At 42.0% G+C, this 22,893-nt stretch overlaps 1 protein-coding gene across 6 annotated transcripts in view; it reads right to left on the bottom strand.

The window, feature by feature from the left end:
- Window positions 1–22,040, bottom strand: part of MEF2A (myocyte enhancer factor 2A) — a 126,613-nt gene extending 104,573 nt beyond the window's left edge. For 2 of the 6 annotated variants that reach the window (XM_083184264.1, XM_083184266.1), the window contains exon 1: window positions 21,626–22,040. The gene's annotated coding sequence lies outside the window, so the exon portion shown is untranslated. The remainder of the gene's footprint in view (window positions 1–21,625) is intronic. The other 4 variants (XM_083184259.1, XM_083184261.1, XM_083184262.1 and 1 more) reach the window with 2 other exon arrangements.
- Between the last annotated feature and the right edge of the window lie 853 nt (window positions 22,041–22,893).

The following is a 22,893-nucleotide window of genomic DNA, read 5'->3' as shown; positions in this document are numbered from 1 at the left end:
CGGGGCTCGCTGCGCTCGCCACGCTTCGGGCACGGTGGCTCGCTGCGCTCGCCACACTATATAAAATCAACTCCATGCGTATTTGGATAGTAGGGGTATGAAAAAATGGGGTGCATTTAACATGGGAGTCCAGATAATACATAAGTACCAAATGTATTTATTTAGGGTGCAACAGGCAGAAATACTAAAATATAAACAGGCCCCTAATTGCAGAAAAGGAGCAATTCGCAGAATTAATCAATCATTTTAGTATAGTATGATTATCTGAAGTTTAATATCAAAAAGTATTCTTGGGATAAATGTAATAGGGTACAAGTACAACCTTGCACCTACTCGCTGTGAGTTTGTACCGTAACTCGAGGCTAGCACAAAATGCCTCCATACAAGTTTTACTGCGGGTAAACTCACACCTTATAATGAGAGTTTAATAGAAGCCTGCACAGATCAGTGAGATTCTCCCCCAAAAAATACATAGCCAGTCCTGGTTCTAAAACATATGGGAGGGGGACAAGGAATGGGTGTGTCCAGATATTTTTTTTGAACCAGCATCGGGCAGCGGAAGAGGGGCAGCAGGTCTCAGCAAGCCATATGCCTGTGGAGGCTTGGTGTGTTTCCTATTTTTTCCTTTAAATCTTTTTTACAGGAGGACTATAGGTATCAGCAGTGCATAATGCTCTGCATACTGGTATTTGTGGTTATCCAAGTAACAGCATGTGGAAGAGGATTGCTGGGACCTGTAGGCCTCCTGTAAAGAGACAATATTATTTCTAACGTTCACTGATTGCTAAAAAAAAAAAAAGCCCCCAGCTTCCTCCCAGGCCTTGCATGCCCTGGAGTTGGGGGACCCCTTTAATGGAGTTGTCACCACTTCCCCAGTATTCATCAGCCTGGTCTAAGTAGTTGGAGGGTTTAAAAGATTCAGTGGGGACCCAGTCAAGTGTGTCCCCTGGCAATGACATTACCCCCTGCTAATAGAACCCAGTGCTGGTTCTAAAAATACAGTGGACCCCTAGTCATTTTCTTCATTACATTTTTAGACCGAAGGCCAGACCCAAGAGCCAGGGGCTGATTCTGCTTTAGGGGAGACTCCATGCTGTCTCTTTTGGAATTAAAACTATTTAATAACTTTTACATACAGTAATAACTCATAGCAGGTTATATATATATATATATATATATATATATATATATATATATATATATATATATATATATATATATATATATATATATATATATAGCAGTGTGGATTATCCGGCACTCAAACAACCAGCGGTAGAAGCTTGCACGGGTGCCTTCACAAAAACCTCTAAACTCGTTCAGGAGATGAGGTCCCAATATATAATCACTGGATGCGGCACTCACGTGTCTTCATGAAATAAGACAAATGACAACTGTCTTGATCAAGACAGTTGTCATTTGTCTTATTTCATGAAGACACGTGAGTGCCGCATCCAGTGATTATATATATATATATATATATATATATATATATATTTAAAATGGAAAAAACACCTGGATGAGAGTTTCCCCTTTGTGAGTGGTGAAAATGAGAGTTTGCATTTTTTTAGCATTGTACATGTATTTATTATTTAGTTTCTTATATAGCGCACATATATTCCGCAGTGCTGTACAGAGAATATATTGAACATTTACATGGGACTGCCCCAGTGGAGCTTATATCCCCTACCACATTGCACATACACACAGACATTCTAGGGTTAATTTTGTTGGAAGCCAATTAGGCTACCAGTATATATTTGGATTGTGGGAGGAAACCGGAGTACCCGGAGTAAACCCCGCAAGTACGGGGAGAATATACAAACTCCGCACAGTTAGGGCCATGGTGGGTATTAAACCAAAAACCTCAGTGCTGTGAGGCAGTAATGCTAACCATTACACCGTCTGTGCTGCCAAACATGTGTGAGTTCTGAAAATGTAAGAGCTTAGCACTAAACTTGCACTATTAAATTTAGCCCCTTACCAAGGTCTATTTGAAATGATTATTCTAAACTATTTATGGAGGGCGGATGCCAGGACACAGGCTGACACTTATTTCCTGGTTTGGACCCAGCTTGCTTAATACATCCATTATGCCATGCTTGTGCAACTGCAAATTACCAGAGAGGAATCTAATAAAATAAAAAAATGCATTGATGCAGCCAAATGACTACTAGTAAGGTCAATTAATGATCTTGTTAGCCATAGAATACTTTACACATAGGACAATAAAAATACTTGTAACCAGTCTATCACTGCACCTATAAATTCACAGCTGTCATAAGATCAGAGAGGACATATGGTAAAATATCTGAAGGACAGCTATTCCTCATCACGCCTGTAATGCAGAGGGTACAAACAGCAATGAGTTTCCTCAGCTGGTAGTGCTCGTAATAGGCCTGTTGTGCACAACCAGCAGAACACAGCATGCTGATAATATGGCTGTTATTATAGTCAGTGCTAGGATACAATCAGGAGCAGAGATTGTCCCTTTTGAATCGATTGTTTTGCAAAATAATACAGACACACATTCACCCAAAAATACTCCCTGCGAATTAGCTTCTTGAAGGACATCTGATCATTATGACCGATAACAGAAGAACAGTTTGGAAAGACTTTCAAGAAAGTCAAATATCACATATGGATCAGTGATATTATACAAGTCAAGTCTCCCTTATCCATAATGCTCAGGACCAGAAGTATTTTGAATAACTGATTATTGCATATTTCGGAATATATTTATATTTCAATGAGGTTTCTTGAGGACGGGACCAATGTGTGAACACATAATGCAATTATGATGTATAAACACATGAAATACACACAAGAATATATTTTATTTGTGCATAAAATAAGGTTTGAAAACATGAAACAAAGTTTGTGTACTAGCTCAGGCACTGAATGTGAATGCCAAGAAATCATTTTCTTGCACATATTCAGTGCCAGTAACATTTCATGTCCCCAAGTAGTGCCAGTTACAGATGGTCCCCAGTAGTGCCAGTTACAGATGGTCCCCAGCAGTACCAGTTACAGATGATCCCTAGTAGTGGCAGTTACAGATGGTCCCCAGTAGCACCAGTTCCAGATAGACCCCAGTAGCGCCAGTTCCAGATAGACCCCAGTAGCGCCAGTTCCAGATAGACCCCAGTAGTGCCAGTTACATATCATTATTCTGTATTTAGGATTGTTTTTATATAATACCCAGATACATAGTCAGGCAGCACAGAAACAATTATAGTTCAAATTCATTCAGGAAAGTACGGTTTTTATAATATTTGATAACAGAATTTTGGATAAGGGATACTAAACCTGTATATGCATATGATTGAAAGACAACATGAAAGATACCTTAAATCAGGCCTAGGCAACCTGTGGCTCTCCAGTTGTTGTGGAATTAGAAAACCCAGCATCCCCTGCCACAAATTTGCTATTAGGGAAGGCTAAAACTATTGCATAGGAAGCTGGGATATGTAGTTTCACAACATCTGGAGAAACACAGGTTGACCAAGCCTGCATTAAATAGTCTCAGCAGTTGTGATTGGGCCTCTTTCCAGGTAAAGAACTTACAATTTAATGGAAAAACATATTTGTCGGTTGTTATATTTAAGATATAAACCCACAAAAGTCAAGTATAAGTGGATAATTGGAGTATTCTGAAGACTATAAATGTGCTAAAGAAAGGTGGAGGTGTAAGACAAGTTCCACTAACATGAGCCAAATTTCTGTCACTCCGCAAATGTTCCCAATGCCACATATATTCAGGTGAAATCTACATGCACAGCAAGTTAAAAAGAGTAAACCAATAGCCTATTTAATCACATCCTGATAAAGGCAAACTGGCACATCATTTATGTACAGCAAAAACATTACTCAAACTAAAAACAAATGTATATTTCGCTTTTAGAATGATTATTTTTTTTTAAACAATTGTTGGATTACTCCAGTATAATTATTTATAGGGTGCAGTACACAAGTGAATATTACCAATTAAATATTTCAATATCCAAGGAAGCTATGAAAAGTACAAACAATGTGAACCTAGAAATGACTTTTCTGATCTAATATGCATTGCTACAGTTATTTTTCAATATTCCTCTGACAACTATTGTACAATTGGAATACATATGATTTGCCAATGTTTGGTATGTTGACCATCAAAAGACCTATACTGGCATCCTAATTAGATGCCCCTAAACCCTCTTGCACTACCCACATATGGATAGTGGTAGATGCTCAATTAGTTAAGAAATACTACTCAGGTACATGAGAGGGATGGGTTAATAGTGAGTAAGTAAAAAATACATTGTTTCCCCCAGCTCAATGAATGGTATTAGTAACCAATCTTGAACAATACCTCTTGCACTACCCCTAATTCTCCCTGAGCCTAAATCCAGATCTATGGGGATGGATGCCTGTGTTTGCGTGACAAAGGCAAATGGTGGAGAGTGAAATTGTAATGACATTTAACATAAATGTACATGTATTTCTTTTATTGTATTAAAAAAAAAAAAAAAAAAAAAAAAAAAGTAAAATACTGTAAATTAATTTAGTAGTTCGATAAAAAAAAAAGGATTTGTCCAAAAGGGTTTATAGACAAACAGACATATAAAAAATAAAAATCTAAGTACAGGCCTGACAAATTCTCAGTTGTCATTGGAACCCAGAGGCTGAGAACATCTTCTGCCTTTTACAAGTGTTGACTGAAAAGTAGCCCAGAGAATATGACAGCCAGAAATAGTCTTGCATAGTACAGTGAGCAGATCTATTTGGGTGTTTATTTTGAATCGTTGCTATATTATACTCATTCAGTGGATACTATATCTGCTACAGTTAAAACTATTAACAGCATTGAGTTTAGAAAAAAAATCCTATGTGATGTGTGCCAGCAGTTCTAATCTGAGGCGGGATTCTGGCAACGATGTCTATTTACTGACATACACGTGCGACTGCTGTCACAAATAAAGGGTGGAAAAAGCACTTAACCCAGTGGTACCTCCTACACACTTAGACAGCCAAGCAAATAAAGGCCCTTATTCTGGTCCATTTGCACAGACCAGAATATTTTCTTGATTGCGTAGATGGTGGGCGTATGCGCAGGGTCATTTCTGCGCATGTGCATAAGCCTGGGTGCATGCGTCCATGTTGAAAAGTTTGTTCTTTAGCAACCTAATTGATTTCGGCTCCACCTGAGGAATCCTTTGTGCAAACAACCTGGGACTGCAGATTTGTTCCTAAGAAGCACCAAGAAGGTTGGACCAAGCGAATACTTTATAATGGTAAAAACCACAATTGCAGTTCCATCTTGCTTTTACCATCTGAGGAGAACCATCTCGTGACAATCATTTGGGACAACAGCTCTTAAAAAGCACCACAGAGCCAGGATAAACCATTTATCTCCAAGAACTGGTAATATCAAAATTGCATATAAACCTCTGAAAAAGTACATTTGTCCTTGGACATTTATCTACCAATAACTAATGGTCATTTTTAGCCTTGATATTATACTCTTATATTTTATTTTTAAAAAGTATATGTTTAATTGATAATAAAACAATGTAAATAAGATAAATGTGTTTTTGTTCAGCCAGTGCTGGTATACTTGATCTTTCTTTCTGATTTATAGAGGATTGACTAGCCTCTAACCAAGCAACCCTCACTTTTTTACTTTTTAGGTGTGCTCATAGAAACACTGGGTGGACCCCAGCAAAAGCAGGCCGTGCGCCTGCCTGCTCGAGGAGGGCATATGACATTACATGACGTCAGCGCCCGTCCCCAATTTGTTGCGCGGCATTCATCTGGGCTGGGATACACACAGAGACTCACACAGAAAATGGGGGCTTGTACACGCCCCCTTCCGCATCCCCTCGTACACCGCTGCCTAAGGCCAGTATCTAATTAAATACCCCTTTCACACTTGCAAGCCGGGTCGCACCCGGCTTGCAAGCGCTTTAACATTAGTCACCCGACCCGGTATATATCTGGAGGCAGGGCCGTGGCGGTGCTGGGAGATGACAGCATCTTTAGAGTGCAGTGAATGGGACCTGGGTCGTTTCGACCCAGGTTACCTGTGTACACTGCCCCTGGACCCTTGACCATCCCGGGTCCTGATCAAGACCCGGGTTGAAATAATGAAACGCTGGACTGGGGACATACTTTCAAGACCCTTTCACACTGACGAATTTCCTGGGTTGTTGTGCATTCATGTGCAATAACCCAGGAAATGTTGGTCAGTGTAAAAAGGGGTATAAATGGGCTGATGGCACAATTAATCACAGATGGTTAAGATCGGGCTATCCAATGAAAGTGCATTTTTTTTATTAAAAATTTGCTGTTTTTGTGCAGTTACAAATGCAATCCGGGATAAGTATCCGGACCCATGTGTTATCGCAGTTCTGACGGCTGCTTAGAGGGGATTATGGGCCTTATTCAGATCTGCGTGCATTCGCACGCAGATCCGATGTTGGCCATCTGCACATGCGCAGACGGGTATCTGAGCATGTGCAGGCAAATGGTGCGTGCACCCACGGCGACCTTTTCGGGTCGCCGGTTGCACGCACCCATGGCAGCGAGGGCGGGGCGGAGATGGGCGGGGGGCGCCGGGCTGCCCCATTACCATATGGGAACGCCCAGCGTTCCCATGAGAACGTTGGGCGTTCTCATGGTAATGAAGCAGTGACGCGGGTGTGTGGGCCGGGTAGCTGACATCACCGGATGTCAGCTGCCCGCCCATATCACGCCAGCGTGCACGCAAATGTAAGTGACTGAAAAGTCACTTATATATGCATGCACGCTAAACATCATTCGATGGTCGGTGACCATCGAATGATGTGGGCGGACACCCCAGCAAAGCGAATGGATGTTTATGCAAAACATCCATTCGCTGCTGTGCGGCCGAAGCTGCACATTGCTGGGGGGGGGGGGCGGGCGTGCGTTCGCCGGGCGGGGTTTGGTGGACTCGCAAGGCTGCGAATTCGCAGCCTTGCGAATCAACCCCTATGCTTCACGTGCCTGAGGCAAATGAAACGTAATCCCGATAAATTCTGGCTGTCAGGGCCAATTGGATACTACCCTGGTCAACCCATTATCATTTACCGTGGATAACGCCCTCAATTTCAAGAAGCACACCACCGCATTTCTCATAATTCAACTGTAAACAACAATTAAATACAATCAAACTTGAAAAAAGAAGAAAGGGAAATAAAATAGTAAAACAGTATCAGAAGGTGGTTAGAGGTTATAGGCAAAGTAGGTGTCAAAATAGTTGATTTTTAAATGTAAAAAAAATGGCCCAATAAAAATTATATCTGGCGATGGTTTCTCCAGCAAACTAAAATCTTTACAGGAGTTTGGGTCTTCAAAATTATTTTATTGAAAAATTATGAAAAAAAAAAACAACAAAAACACTATTAGTTCCCATGTGCAAGGCCAAAAACGCTTTTGAATCATTATACCCTGTAATACCCAAATGTACATGTCCCACATCATTTAACCCATTTATGAACTTCTTTAGGGAAAAGGAAACTTGACAAACGGACATACTGTACTGTATCTTTATTGGCCAAATTAAATTACAAAAAAAAAATTAAAAAAACCTTTTAATCTTAAAATAAAAATTTTCTCCACATTTTCACCCTGCTCAGGGGGGTGGGAGAAAAAAAAATTGAATTGCAACTTTTACATGCATTTTGATTTTGGGGTGCCCTATTCCCGGAACACTACAGCAGAACTGAGTCGGCCCTCAAAATTAAAATGTTAAACCATGATGTCTGCAAGTCCGTATAATTAGCCACATCAGAAATGATTTAAGTACTATAAGATGTAAGGGTCAATAAACAATCATGGGGTAGGATGTAATGTAGTTAAAGTTCGGCAGCCGTGCAAGATGCTGGCCGAACTCTGAAGTTTTTGATTCAGACATGATGGATAATTGATACAGTGAATCAACAACTACAGTAAAAGTATCAGAAATCTATTGTGGTATACCAGTGGTAGCCAACCCTAGCCCTCGAGAGCTACCAACAGTTCACATTTTCCAGACAACCTAGCTGCTGCACAGCTGCACTCATTAATCACTGACAGATTTTAAAAGATCCACAGATGGAGCTAATTAGCTCACTTGTGATTCTGTGAGGCCTGCAAAACATGCACTGTTGGTAGCTCTCGAGGACTAGGGTTGGCTACCCCAGTGGTATACATATAAAAATTTAAATAATACAATAAAATTATATTCTCAAAGACAAACAGGATTTGTTTACATTTTCATCTAATTACTGTTAATGCATGGAAATTATGTGAGAAGCCATCAACCAATTTGATATCTCTAAACCAAAGGAGCAGGTGGACCTTGTGCAGCTAATCTCATGAGATACCAAGTAGTATTCTTTAGGCTAAAGTGTATCTGTTCCTACGTGGTGAAAGAGTGGTTATATAATATTCCCATAAGATGAAAACATTTTCCACTTGTTTGCAATTATCTTCAATGGCCTCCACCCAATCCATTCTGAACAAAAAAATTAAGTGTAGTTAAAAATAAAGGTGGTATCAATCCCTGAAGAATTAAGGGCCAATAGTATTTTTTTGCTTCCAACATTAGTATAGTCAGATTGGGGAAATGTATCAGCCATTTAGACATACCTCCCGTTAGTTCAGCATTGATCAAGAATTTTTCTCAAGAAGATATAATGAATTGATATAGTAGTACTATGAGGCACTGGGTGAGCCAGAAGGCTATCCAAAGTATTATTCCAGTCTCCTTAAAGAATGTGTGAGGACATAAGTAATATAAAACCTGGCTTGCAAAAATGCTAATGGGTATGGTCTAACCATGGCATACTGAGGACAGAGAAATGTAAGAGGCTTTTATCCTCTATGGAGACCACGGACCTTATGGTGTTGACCCCTGCCAATCTCCACATAGTGAAGGGGTGAGCAGCCATGCTGTCCAGAAAAGCAGGGTTATTAATCAAGGGTAGGCGCAAGGAAAGATATTGGTTTAAGCCTGCAGCATGAAGCATGATATGCCAAATTTTCCTAGTGGACCATAAAAGAGGGTTTAAATTCAGAGGGCTGGGTATTTCCTGGTCGTGTTGGTGGAGAAAACATGTTACATTTATATTACCTAGAAAACTTTGGTTCAATAATTGCCCCTTTAAAAAAAAATGTCCGAATTGAGCGAGCATCTTGCGTGGCCGTCAAACTCAGACTTCATTGCATCCCGCCCCATAAGTTATAGCATTAACTTTCCTGCACACACAAGAAATAAGCCTCCTAAAAAGGATATCTGGGTTTCTAAAAGACTTATGCACACGTAAGTAAACATTTAATCTAAGGTATATAGTATTTTACTATAGCCTTCAGATACCATTGCTGCTATTTCTATATTTGGCTAGACAAAGTATACAGTTATTAAACAGACTTCATTGAAAGAACCAGAGCTATCCCCGGGCTTATATGACAGCAATCAACATGCTGCAAACAAATTATGCGAATGAGGGTATATAAGAACTTGGAATTGCCTTACTAGTAATAAAATCTGAGTCACATCTCAGGCTGGAGACCATGGAAAAATCAGAGACAAGGCGAATGTATTATTCACAACTTTTTAGCTACAGTGTTCATTATGGATTACCAGTGGTAATTAAGGTGATCAAATTGTATATTCTAACGTATAAACATTTCAGTTTACTGGGTATGTTATGATGTAACAATCTACAACAGTAGTTACAAGCATGTGATAGCCTCAATGACCAAAGAATATTGTATATGTTATAGTTATGCATTTACTGAGGAGTACATCCAAAATGATTGTCACTCAATTAAATCTGATTGCAGGAGCAATTAGCTCTCAGCAAATAATACAAAAGGCCTAGTCACTATATATCCATCATAAAGGGAAAGCACTATGAAACATGGCTACTGGTGTCTGGGACTCTCTTCTATAGATAGATACATTTTAGCAGCTATGCATATGCACTCTGTCTGTAGTATTTTTCTTTCAAAGGAGGAGGATCTGGCTATGGGCAGTATTCAATGCAGACGAGGGGGTTTGTGCGGCGAGGAAGGCTTGTTTTCAGCGAGGATCGACGAAAACAAGCCATCCTCGTCGTCTAACCCCCTCGCCGGCCACTTGTTGTATTCAATGTTCCAGGGAAATCCGATTCCCCGCCACTGCGAGGTTCGCCACAAATGCAGTGAGCCCGCTCTGATGGCGAGCTATCGGCACTGCTCGTCGTATAGCTCGCTGTCAGAGGCTCACCGGCCCCATTGACCCTACTTTATTCTTCTAGGGAGTCTTGTATATCTTTGTCCACCTAAAGGGAAATCCAAATCATCAATCATAGACGGATCAGTCGTATGGTCCAGCACTTTCTTCAATGCCCACCCACTCAAAAAGAAAGAAAATAATCAACCTAGATGTACGGAGGACCATTGGAATTTAAGACTTTATGAGCGCTTATTTCCCTTTACTTACTTTCTTCAATGATCTGGACTTTATTTTATTTTGCATAATCAATATTTATTAGCACTCACAAATATACATAAGTAATGATGACATCTTCCAAGCAACAGTGTTAATGACATTTTAACAGGTCAAAGAGCAGCAAAAAAGGAAGAAACCAAAGAAAATATTGGAAAGGAACATAAAATAGATGGAAGAAAGAAAACGTAAGAGACAAGCAAATATCGGGAGGAAAAAGGAGATTATGGTGAAATGGTTGGATGGTAGTAAAGCTAAAATTTTTCTATAACACAGGTTCTCAAAATCGGTCCCCAGGACAAGAGTTCATGATTTCTAGGTCTCCTCAAAGAATCACAAGTGAACTAATTAACTCCAACTGTGGATATTTTAAAATGTGTCCGTGAGTAACGAATGCACCTGTGCCCCTGGAAATTGTGATCTATTTGAGGTCCCGAGGACAGTGTTTGAGAACCGCTTAGCTATAATCTGGCCCAGTGGTTTTCAGGAGGATTTAAAAATGGTGGCACAGGACTGCTCTGAATGCCCATATTTCGACAGCTGGAGTCAGTACTGAGCAGAGTCTAACCAAGCAAACCAGGTAGAAACAGATTCCTGATATTGCTCCTATCTAAAAGGGAGAAAATCTTCCATATTCATGTACATATAAAGCCATCGAACTAAGCAGATATATGAGGATGGTACAGGGCCTTCCAGAAAACTGGGAATAGTGCTCCAACAGCATTAATAAAATTCTTAAGTAGAAATGGTTTATACTTTGAGATATGGATATCCACCAGTTCACACAGCCAAGAGTCGAGGGCGTTCTTTCCCCCACCACTGTCTAGTTAGGGTCCTAAAAAATCATAAATCTTGCATCAGTCTGACCAAATATTTAGGAGAGATACCGGAAACAAAACAACACAGAAACAAAATAACTCACCCAAATCTAATTCTCTCTGCACATGTTACATCTGCCCCCCCCCCCCCCCCCCCCCCCCCCCTAGCAGTGCACATGGTTTTGTCCATCCAAGAAGGATTTTGTCCAAAAGAGTGAACTACAATAAGGCCCATTATACACACATAAGATATCGGGGGAAATTTACTAAAGGAAATTTGTAAAAAATAGGTGTATTTGTATCCAGAAATACACTTATTTTTGACATTTACTATCCCGAAAATACGGCAATTCGTATTCGTATTGATAACACATCAATACGACTACGAATTGCCGTATTTTCGGATAGTAAAATATTGTGTATTTCTGGATACAAATACACCTATTTTTTTTTAACAAATTTCCTTTAGTAAATTTCCCCCATCATGTCTTTGATCTGTAAAGGTACAACCTTAAAGGGATTTCTCCTTTAATTACTGAATGGGTTGCAAGAAAGCAACCACTGCATCAGTATGATTACAGAGAGTGCAGCAAGAGCAATACTAGTCTATGATATATATATATATATGTTATGTTTTCTGTGACTGCTGCTTTTAAGAAGTGATGCATTACTCAAATAAATGACTGCATGTTAAAGTACAGAACTTGCATGTGTTGACCTAATGATGCTGTCGACCCAACTCCATGTCAACCTTCGGACCTTGATGCATGTTGGCCTATATTGTTCGACTCAGTGCATGTCAACCTTTGTGCTGTCGACCATATGACCCATACCCCTTCAGTTCACCAAATATGGCAGCATATAAAAGTGTGTAGTGTAGCGTTTGTGAGCCACCAGTGTGTATGGATTGAGAAACCATTATAACATGCAGCTTATGTGAATAAATTGAGCAGCATGGCCCTTGTTCTGAGATAGTAGCCATAGACTGTGCTGCAGTCATTTCACCTTTTGGTTACGATGCCGCACATCTGGATCAAGTGCGGGCAAACTGGCAAACTTGCTATCGATTTTGACTCTATAGCCAACATCAACAGCCCAAATCGCACCGTGTGTACACAGCTTAAGAGTAACGAAAATAAACAGTGTGTCTTGGTTTAGATACAATGGGGTTTTTTTTTTTTTTTTGCACTTCTATACTGTTTTCTAAGGAAAAGGCATATTATTCTGTGATCTATGTTTTCTCCTAGGCAGGCTCCCACCAGGAGAGCTGGGAGGTACACAGGATGCCAGCAGGGCTGACAGTAGTGAGCCTTTCCTGAGGCGGCTTCCTCTATACCTCACAGCTCTCCTGCCAGGGAGACAGCACAGCAAATACACAATGCTCTGAATAAATGGCTGGAGCCTGAGTGAGCAGGATTCCTGGAGAACGTCATTTTTCATGGAACTACAAAATGCAGAAGGCGTCTTTCCTTTTTTATATACAGTAGCAAATAATGCATACAGCTAAATTTGATGATATTTGTCAAATTACAAAGGTTTGTTTTAGCCAACAGTAGAAAGAATGCAACATTCATTATAATTCCATTATCTAAAGATGCCAACATATGATCTTCTATGACCATATAAAAAGTATTTAAATGTGTTTGTAAATAATTGACCAAACTGATCAGCATTATTTTATTAAAGGTATCATGTTTTTGTTATTTGTTCTTAACAGGCATTTACTTTGTCTGGGATTTTGGTTGTAAACCCCCAATACGATTCTTAGTTGTGATGGCTCTACGATCCTGCTTGGGTTGCAGTTAGCCGTTAATTGGACTAATGAAATCTCCAACTTTCTAGATTCCCTGTAAAATACCTCTCTACACTCCAATCTATCCTCAATGCTGCTGTCCATCTCTTCTTCCTCTCCAAACGTACAGTGTCCACCTACCCTCTCATACAAGCCCTGCACTGGCTCCCTTTCCCTTAAGAATACAATTCAAGCTCCTCACACTCGCTTATAAAGCCATCACCAATTCCTTTCCCACCTACAGATGGAGCAGCTCTCAATGGAGCTACTCCTGGTGATAGTATCGCCAATGGCCGCTGTGCGTCATCCGACAAAAGGGGGCACGCCGCGTATGAGATGCATTTCTGTCAGATGCCCGCCGCTGCCCTCCGCCGGCTGCCCACTGCTTCCCTATTGCCCCCCGCCACCCCCACTCGCCCTGCCCATCTCCCTGAAGTGGAGATGGGCAGGGAAGCAGCTCCCCGTCAGATAAAGCTTCTGTCCGCCAGCCTGCGCCAGCTCAGAACATCTGCCGGTCCTGCAGTCTGGTTGACAGGCGCTCCATCTGTACATATCTATCTCTCTACACTTTCACCCGCACTCAAATGCACATCACCTCTCCTGCCAACTAGTTACTTCCTCCCATTCCCACCTCCAGGACTTTGCCCATTGTTCTCCGTATCTCTGGAATTTTCTACCCCTGAATAACTGAAAACTTGCCACCTGCTTAAAAAAAACTTTAAAACAGGCTCTTGCTATTTTCCTTATAGTCATTTATTTTAGTGTACTGGTGCTGGAGGATGTCAGCCCCATCTTTTATCCCTTTTCCAACTCTTGGATACCTGCTTTCCTCCTTTCTTTCTTACCATGTTCACCCATTGGGGTAAATTGACTAAAGTGTGAGATTTAAGAAGTGACGGATGTTGCCCATAGCAACCAATCTTTTTCTAGCTGTTATCCTCTAGAACAGTAACAGGGAAGGGGGGAGAATGGGAAAGCTGTGCACTAGCTGTTAGGTATAATGCTTAAATAGATTCCACAATAATAATCGTCCAAGCTTAAGAGTATTAGTGGACACGGACTCATGTGGAGTATTAGTGGACACGGACTCCTGAGAGTCTATATACGTAGAAAGAAGCAAAGAAAAGCACTCTCTTTTTCTGGGGGCACTCTTTAGAAAAGAGTGCCCCCAGAAGCGATGCATCCGTGATGTGTGCGGAGTGATCTGTGCTGAGCCTAATGTTTATCTAGCAGGAAGCAGTATCTCTGTGGGCGATAGCGTCGCACAGGACTGCGCATCACCATCGCCTGGGGCCATACACATGAAGTGATCCGTGCTTCATTGCTAATAGATCTAGTAAGATCGCTTATGGTGTGTACACACGGTGAGATTTAACATTAGATTTTGACTATACAGTCAATATCGTATCGGGATCGCATGGTGATTGAACAGGTTTTTAAACTTTCGATCCCGATGCGCGCTCCCATTCAGCACATATTGAATAGCGAAATAGACAGGACTGCAATGACAATAGTGCAAATCGAATGTATATAGCATGAATTGTATATAAATTGTACAGACTTAGCAAAGATTGCATAGCAATCGAATCTTAAGTAGAATAGCAAGGGAATCTCACCGTGTGTACGCCATTAGAAATGGGGTTAAAATCTCCCTGTGTGTAAGGCCCTTGACAATGGCATTTATTTATGGCACATCTATAAAAAGGAAACAATCAATGTACTGTATGAACTTTGTTGGATCCTGTACACAGATGAGTCTGACAAAACAGTTTTATGAATGCCTTTTATTACTCCTCTTTCCTATTGGTGGCCAATGCACTGTATAAAGCTTGGTACACACAGAAGATATATTGTGAGACGTGAACGGAACTGGACAACATTTCATATAGCGTGTACCCCCAATCCATGGTTCAAGGCTGTCGTTAATTGAATAACCCATTGGATGTTGTTATATGCAGCGAGTAATGGTACACGTATTGATACATCATTGTGCCATGCAAAATCACATGGTGTGTACCCAGCTTAACTTTCAGTCTGTGGTTTCCCACTTTCTTTCATTCCCTCCTTACATCATGACACTTCTTTCCTTCCCCAGTTCTGCTTCCCAAACACAATGGCTGCAGTCCAGCTTAGAATTATAGTTGAAGTAGCAGTGCAAGTGGGACATCTAATAGGTGGACATTTAATTTTTTTTTTTTTTTAGTAAGTATATAACCTACCTTATTTATTCATGCAGGGTAAATATTGGCTGATTTTGCATGTACTACACAATTGTCAGACAGGTTTATGTATACACTGTTATTTATATTTGAGTTTGGACATGCGCTTATAAAATCTAAATTTCTTCATATTTGAAAACGACCCCCTGTCCCTGCAGCCCGCTCTCTTCTACATCTAACACCATACAGAATAGAATGCAGAAGACACCAGCCAGGGCAAATAGAAAGTGGGACGTCAAACTCCATTAAACAAGAAATATGTAAAGTTGTTTGTCCATCTTGTGACAACCTACCCTATCTATTGTTACAGAATACATAAATTAGCAAGTAGACAATGGGGGGTATTCAATGGTTTCTGCAAGCTGTGACGGCGAGCAGTGCTGACTGCTCGCTGTCACAGCTTGCAGGGTCATTATTCAACTGAAGTTTCCACCTTGCTAGGTTTTTGGAGCGAGGGGGAAATGGCGTATGCGGCCACTAAAACAGAGAGGCTCGTGGCTCAATGCAGCCCCGCTGTTTGGGGGATTTCACCGACGCATTGAATATGGTGAGCAGCCAGCGTGGGGGTTAAACGGCGAGGATCGCTTGTTTTCGGCGATCCCGGCTGCATTCAATACATCCTAATGACTTACAGTACAAGGAAATTTAGAACAAGTACATGGTAAATAAAGATAGTTGCACCAGGGGACAGGACACTGAAATAATTAAATTTGATAGTGGCAGACACCTAGGGTTAGAAGCTGTTCAAAAGAGTAAGTAGTAAAAAAAAAAAAAAGAAACAAACAAAAAAAAAAAAACTTTATATTTTCTAGTACCTATATTACATTTATGGTTAGATAAACACATTCATTTTTTAGTACTTGTACAGTTTCCAAATATACTGTACTCCTGGGTTGGAGACAGTTGCAACCGGTGCCTGCTTTATGTACAATCTTCTCTAAAGCCATTTAGTGCAGAGCATATTTTAATTTAGTGTCTTGGAGATAGGAAACGCAAGTAGCCAAAGTTACTGTAGTCTGCAAGCCCTTCTCTACTGCTGTACAATGTACATATAAAAAACCAACATACATATAAAAATGAAGAAACTTGCTTAAAATGGACAATACTATATTTAGGCTGGAAACACATTAGAATGATATCGGAACGTTTTGCCTCACTGGAATCACTAAACGTGCATAATGTTTAATGTACAGGTTTGATGTATATGCCAGAATGCACGCTCATGTGGGTTGCAAATGACATTTTCTGGTCAGCCATGCTGCACAGCCAACCAGAACATATTGGGGGAAATTTACTAAGATGTGAGTTGTATTTCACATGGGATGTTTCTATGGGCAACCAATCAGATTCTATCTATTATCTTTTACAAAGTGCTAAAAATATGAGAAGTAGTTTCTGATTGGTTGCTCATAGCAACATCTCATGACAGGTTACCCCACCCTCCATTACACCGGGCAGTGTGTACGGTAATCTGGTATAGTCCGGGACGAACTGAAATCAGCCAGATTATCAGCCCGATTACCAATTGTGCATTTATGTACCAGGCTTTAAAAGAGGAATCTGCTGTATCTAGCCATAGTTAACAAAGTACAACTTTGCCGTCACATATCTGGCTGTGAACATACTGTTAAAATACATTAAGTACAGACATGAGCAAGTCCAACAACAGTACAATTAAAGTGGACTGGTCATAAAATATGTGTTTGGGCTATTTTCTATACTGCTACTATAGTGTCACAGCACTGTAATATTTAAGAAATGAAAGTTATACAGAAAAAGAGTGGGGGGGCAACAGTACAGTGAGCAGTATGTTTCGGGGGTTGGAAATACAGATGACTTATCTAGTCTTATAGATAAATATACCAAGTCTTAATGGAGGCCACCTAATTATGTAGAAAAAGTAATTCAACAGCTATGGAAAAAAATGGAACATATCAACAACTATTTGTATAGCCGATTTAAATTCTGTAGAACTTTTATAGAGAATGGGCCTGATTCAGACCTGTTTACTGCGCTGCGTATGTTCACAGCCTAGTGAACAGGTAAACATCGCCCGCCAAACGCCCCCCTGATGAAATCGCCTAATGGTGTTCCCTCTAAGCTTCTTTTGCAGGGTGCCGCACTGGCCGTTTTGGGTGTCGCATTGTGTGCCCTTACGCTGCCCCCCACAGTGCTGACATGCCGCTGAGAACTTTCGGTGTGTGCCATCATGTGTAATGGGTATTATGGTGTGTGCCATCATGTGTAATGGGCATTATGGTGTGTGGGATGTGTACAAGGCATTACATTGTGTGCCATAATGTGTACTTGTCATTACGACAGAATATGTAATGGGCATAGCAGAGTAAGACAATGTTTAATGGGCGTAATCCTAGTGCAGTGTGCAATTTATTTATATTTGTTTTTTACGAATGAAAATTTCTAATATAAAATGTGCCCTCCCGGTTCAAAAAAAAAGTGCCCTGCCCGGTAGTCAGCACCCTGCCCTAAACAAAATCCTACAATGAATACTACCTAACTAGCATGCGAGGGGATGTGTATGCCAACACATCCCCTCGTATGTGAGGGAAAATCATTCGATGGTCGCTCATCATCGAATGATTTTTTCTGCCGGTACTTGTTTCCTAGCACGGCCACAATCGTATGGATCGTGTACCTTTAAGTTAAGGTACACGATCCATACGATGGACCCGATTTCCTTTGAAATCAGGTCCATTTGGCCGGCTAGGACAAAATATCGGGGGCATCGCGTCGGTCGGAACCGTTAACAATGGTCCCGACGCGACCGACGCGATGCCCGCGATTTCCCCATAGGCTTCAATGTTAAAAAATATTTTAACATTGAAATCGTGTCGGGAAAGGTAAAATATCGGGGGCATCGCGTCGGTCGGGACCATTAACATAGGTCCCGACGCGATGCCCCCGATTTTTACATAGGCTTCAATGTTAAAAGATTTTTTAACATTGAAATCCTGAAAAAATGTGAAAAATGTGAAATGGGCCAATATGACCCATTTCACATTTTAGATGTCCCCGTCGTCACCCCACAATAGAGGCCAACCCGAAGCGTGGCGAGCGCAGCGAGCCCGCGAGGGGCGGCGGTGTGCGTCCTCCAACCTTTTCATTCCCCTACTATCCACGTCGGCGTGGAGTTGAGAATAGAATAGTGTGGCGAGCGCAGCGAGCCACCGAGCCCGAAGCGTGGCGAGCCCCGCGAGGGGACGCGGATACCTTCACAGTTATACGCGTCCCCTCGCGGGCTTCACAGGTGTCCATGGCGACGCGGACACCTGTGAAGTCCGCGAAGGGACGCGTTTACCTGTGAAGGTATCCGCGTCCGCTCGCCACGCTTCGGGCTCGGTGGCTCGCTGCGCTCGCCACACTATTCTATTCTCAACTCCGCGCCGACGTGGATAGTAGGGGAATGAAAAGGTCGGAGGACGCGCACCGCCGCCCCTCGCGGGCTCGCTGCGCTCGCCACGCTTCGGGTTGGCGTCTATCGTGGGGTGGGGTGTACGCCGTGACATTTGGGGGGGTTGGGAATATTTTACATTGAATCCAATGTAAAATCGGGTCCCAGGGACCCGATTTACATTTCATAAAAAAAAAAAAAAAAAAATCGGGTCCAAAATCGGTCGGTCGCATCGCATGCGATGCGATCGACCCGATTTTTCCGACACGACCACCCCGATGTAAATCGGTGTGGCCGTGCTAGGAAACAAGTACCTTTCTGCCTTCTTTAAGAAAAAAAGTCAGCCTGAACTGACTTGTGAAACTCCACTGGGGTTTGTGCATGTGGGGCAAGGCCGAATTTGGCCCATAATGAATGGGTCTGAATCTGCCCCAATATTTGGCCATTTATGCAAGTCCCTGCCCCAGTAGATCTTCCAACCGATTCTCTACCTCTAAAACACACAATGAAGGGGTCATTTTTGTTTTGACAAACAACCTAAAAGTATATTTTTGGATTGAGGGAGGAACCAGAGTACCCCATGAAAACCAACACAAAAACACAAAGAGACTATACAAACTATACGCAAGTTCGGGCTGTGGAGGACATTGAACTCAAGGAATCAGGGGTAAATACTAAGCATTCGAGAAAGATAGAGGAAAGAAATAAATTACCAGCCAATCAGCTTTGAAGTGTCATTTTTCAAACACAGCCTGTAACATGGCAGTTACAAGCTGATTGGCTGGTACTTTATCTCTTTCCACTTTTTATCTATCCGAGGCTTAGTACATAGACCCCTGAATGCTATGAGGAAGTTATGCCTATGCCAACCATTCTGACCTCTATTAGATAGATAGATAGATAGATAGATAGATAGATAGATAGATAGATAGATAGATAGATAGATAGATAGATAGATAGATAGATAGATAGAACTATTTATCATACAAACAAATCTAAACTTCTTGAATAGTTATAATAGTAATACCTCTACTGTACAATGTGCAAATGATAGGATATTGTTAATGCTTTTCCTTGAACTCCTAGTCAAGCTATATAGTGCATACACACTGTGCAATCTTACAAATAACCAACGATATATGGTCAGTGGCAACATCCAGGAGTATAGCCGTAGTGGACGATATCCTCAAACTGAGCTGCATGTATAGACACCAAAGGAGGACTCTCTAGTAATGGTAAATTCTCCATAATGTCCTAGTGTTTACCCAGCTTTACAATGTATCTATATATTTTTTGTTTAAAATAAACACTGAAACAAGTAAAACAAAAATACACTTTTAATAACGAAATACTTTTGTTTCTCATCAATATACCAAGCTATTCGTACATTTTACTTGGTTCCTCAGCATCAACTAGAAGGTGGGGGGTTAATAATGAACCTTCTTAAACGAAATCCCATCTATTAGATTTGTTTTTCAAATGTGTTTACCAATCATTTTCCCCAAAGACAATACCGTAGTAGCGAGCAAGTGGAACATCTGGAGACGCCTCTAGGTGACTACACAAGGCTCCATTGGGAGCACATTCACCCAATTACACAGTTTGTTTGGCGGTTATATTATTAATAAGCTTCTGAATACAGCCAACGCACACACATGCTGCAATCAAAAATCTGGGGTTGTACTAAGACTCTAGGCATCATCAAATATGTCTAAAGCTGACCACACACTGGGCGATATATCATTAACGATATGAACATTATTGATATCGTTAACGATATCGTGTCAACATCATCCAGTGTGTACATTCAATATCGTTAAAGATGCGCGTGGCCGTGGGTCCGTACATGCAGCTCAATCTGACAATATTGTCAGTGACTGCATGCGAGGGAAGGGGGGGGGGGGGTAATGTCACTGACCGATAATGGTCAGTGTGTATGCACTATATCGTTCTTTCACAGCACCGCAGAAATCGCCCAGTGTGTACCTAGCTAATCACTATCAAATCAAATATTTGTTTACAGCAGCCTTATTTAAACAGTAGGCATATGGTGAGACCACAGCTTAACAACTAACCAATTACACTATGATACATAGATAGATAGATAGATAGATAGATAGATAGATAGATAGATAGATAATCTATGTATCAAGTGAGATAAAATCCCGTTACAGATGTTAGACTAGAATTGTGTTAGGATTAATAGCAAGTGCTGTGCAGAATATAACCATAGGCATACATTTCACAAGAAACTAGCCAAGTTGAGCAGAATACACCAATAAACTACAAACTATAGTATACAAACTGGGAAGTGTATGGTTAAGGTAAGCTTGGTACACACTTCAGAGTGTTTATGGGTGTGTTTTACCTTACTAGTACCCAATGGGTATATGGGTGTGAGACCCAGTTTGGATGACAAGGAAGATACTCTCTGGGAGCACAAGATCAGGGGTCTCAGTGTTTCCCCTCCTCATAACCTGCTGGGTGTATATAGCCTGGAGGGAGGGGGTGTGGTGAGCACAAGCACTAGTAACAACACTATCACCAGGGTCACTGCTGGCACAGCACAGGGCTGGTGGTACCCTCAGTATACAGTGTATGCCCAGTTAAAGGGGTGGGCAGGGATCAGACCCACAGAGCTACAATGAAGCAATCAGACTGGATACCTGACTACTTAAGAAAAGTAGATCTACAGAAAGAAACAAATGACTCCAGGAAAGTCTCCTGTCACCGCACAATAAATGCAATGACAGCACATGGATAAAGTCCCAGTGCCCATTAAGACCACTTTGTGCACTCACCCAGTGTGCTGCTATACGTCACTAATGCTGTGCTTTCTTTGTGACATCAGGCACCCCTCCTAGCCTCCCCTGCTGGGTAAACGAACACCCCATACTCCTCACTCACCTGAGTGCACGTTTCTGCCAACAGGACCAAACGGACTCCTTTTCTCCAGCCTGCCCCCAGCAAATACACACACACAGCCAGCAGAGGCGAATAAGTGCTTCTTAGTAACTCTCCGCTACAACCGCTTCACCTCCAGAAGCTCGGGGGGCTGAGGAGGGCGGATCACTCCGCGCCAAGGCCCGGTTGATGACGTCAGCGACAGTTTAGAGAAATAACATTAATAGAGAGCGTCCTCCCGGGGTTAAGTGTCCCGGTTGCGGGCTCTGTAATGGCACCGTGTCACACAACGGCAGTCAGAGGTAGCAGTGCTCTCGTCTTGTCGAGAAATGCGGCGGGTAAAGGTGAGGCCGCCGGCTTGACAGCTCGCACGTTGGATTCCTCTTAGTAACCGATGACGTCATCCACCCCATAGCTTCGGGCGATTGGCCGCTACAGTGACAGGAGTCTGCATGATTGACGTGCGCCTAAGCTAATAGGGACGGATGAGGGGCGGGGCCAATAATACTTGTTATGGTCAATGTTTATTAGCTGCTGCTGCATACTGGGGATGGGGAATGGTGTATATGCTGGGCGTGCATCGTTCGGCTACTTTATAACTTATAATATGAGTGTACAGCGCGCAATCTAAAATATTACTAGAGAAACTTTTTTGTTTTGCTGCTATGGATAAACATTAGTTATATGCGGTTGGTTACTGCTCCTATTACAGCCAGATGAAGTTTCATTTTCATTGCTATTCGCTTTACATGTTTATTTTGACTCAACTGTATCTATATAGTCCCAGAGCCCCGCCGCTGGGGGACTCAGGGTCTCCGGATCAGTGCCTGGGGGTGGCGCCGTTTTTACAGGTTGGCGGACTGTGCAACCGCACAGGGCACACTAGTACTAGGGCAGGGCACCTGTCGGCTGCTAAAAATGGTGGACGTGGGAGCGGGTACTCTGCTCACTGCAGATCACCCGTCCCAGGACCCAGCCCGCTGCTTATCGGCTGTAGAGAAGTAGGGGCCTTCCTGGCCTGTATTGCACCCAACACCGGCGGAGAGATGAGGAAGAGCCGTTCGGCTCCTACAACTATGTCCGCCCTCCTGCAGCTGCTGCTGATCTCTCCTCCTCTCCCTTCTCTGGTGAACTTAGTGGAGTTTCCTTGTCACCCCCTGACGCAATGGACTGCGCTCCTAACCCTAATCTGGGTCAGATGTGCGGAGAGGGGAATACGGTGCCATACCCTCCAACATCTGGAGGGCAGAGATCGGTACACATTTGGGAAG

This window comes from Crinia signifera, chromosome 4 (assembly GCF_055691185.1).
Source record: "Crinia signifera chromosome 4, ASM5569118v1, whole genome shotgun sequence".
NCBI classification, from domain to species: Eukaryota; Metazoa; Chordata; class Amphibia; order Anura; family Myobatrachidae; genus Crinia; species Crinia signifera.
The sequence above is the reverse complement of the archived record's forward strand: the minus strand, read 5'-3'. Positions and strand labels throughout refer to the sequence as shown.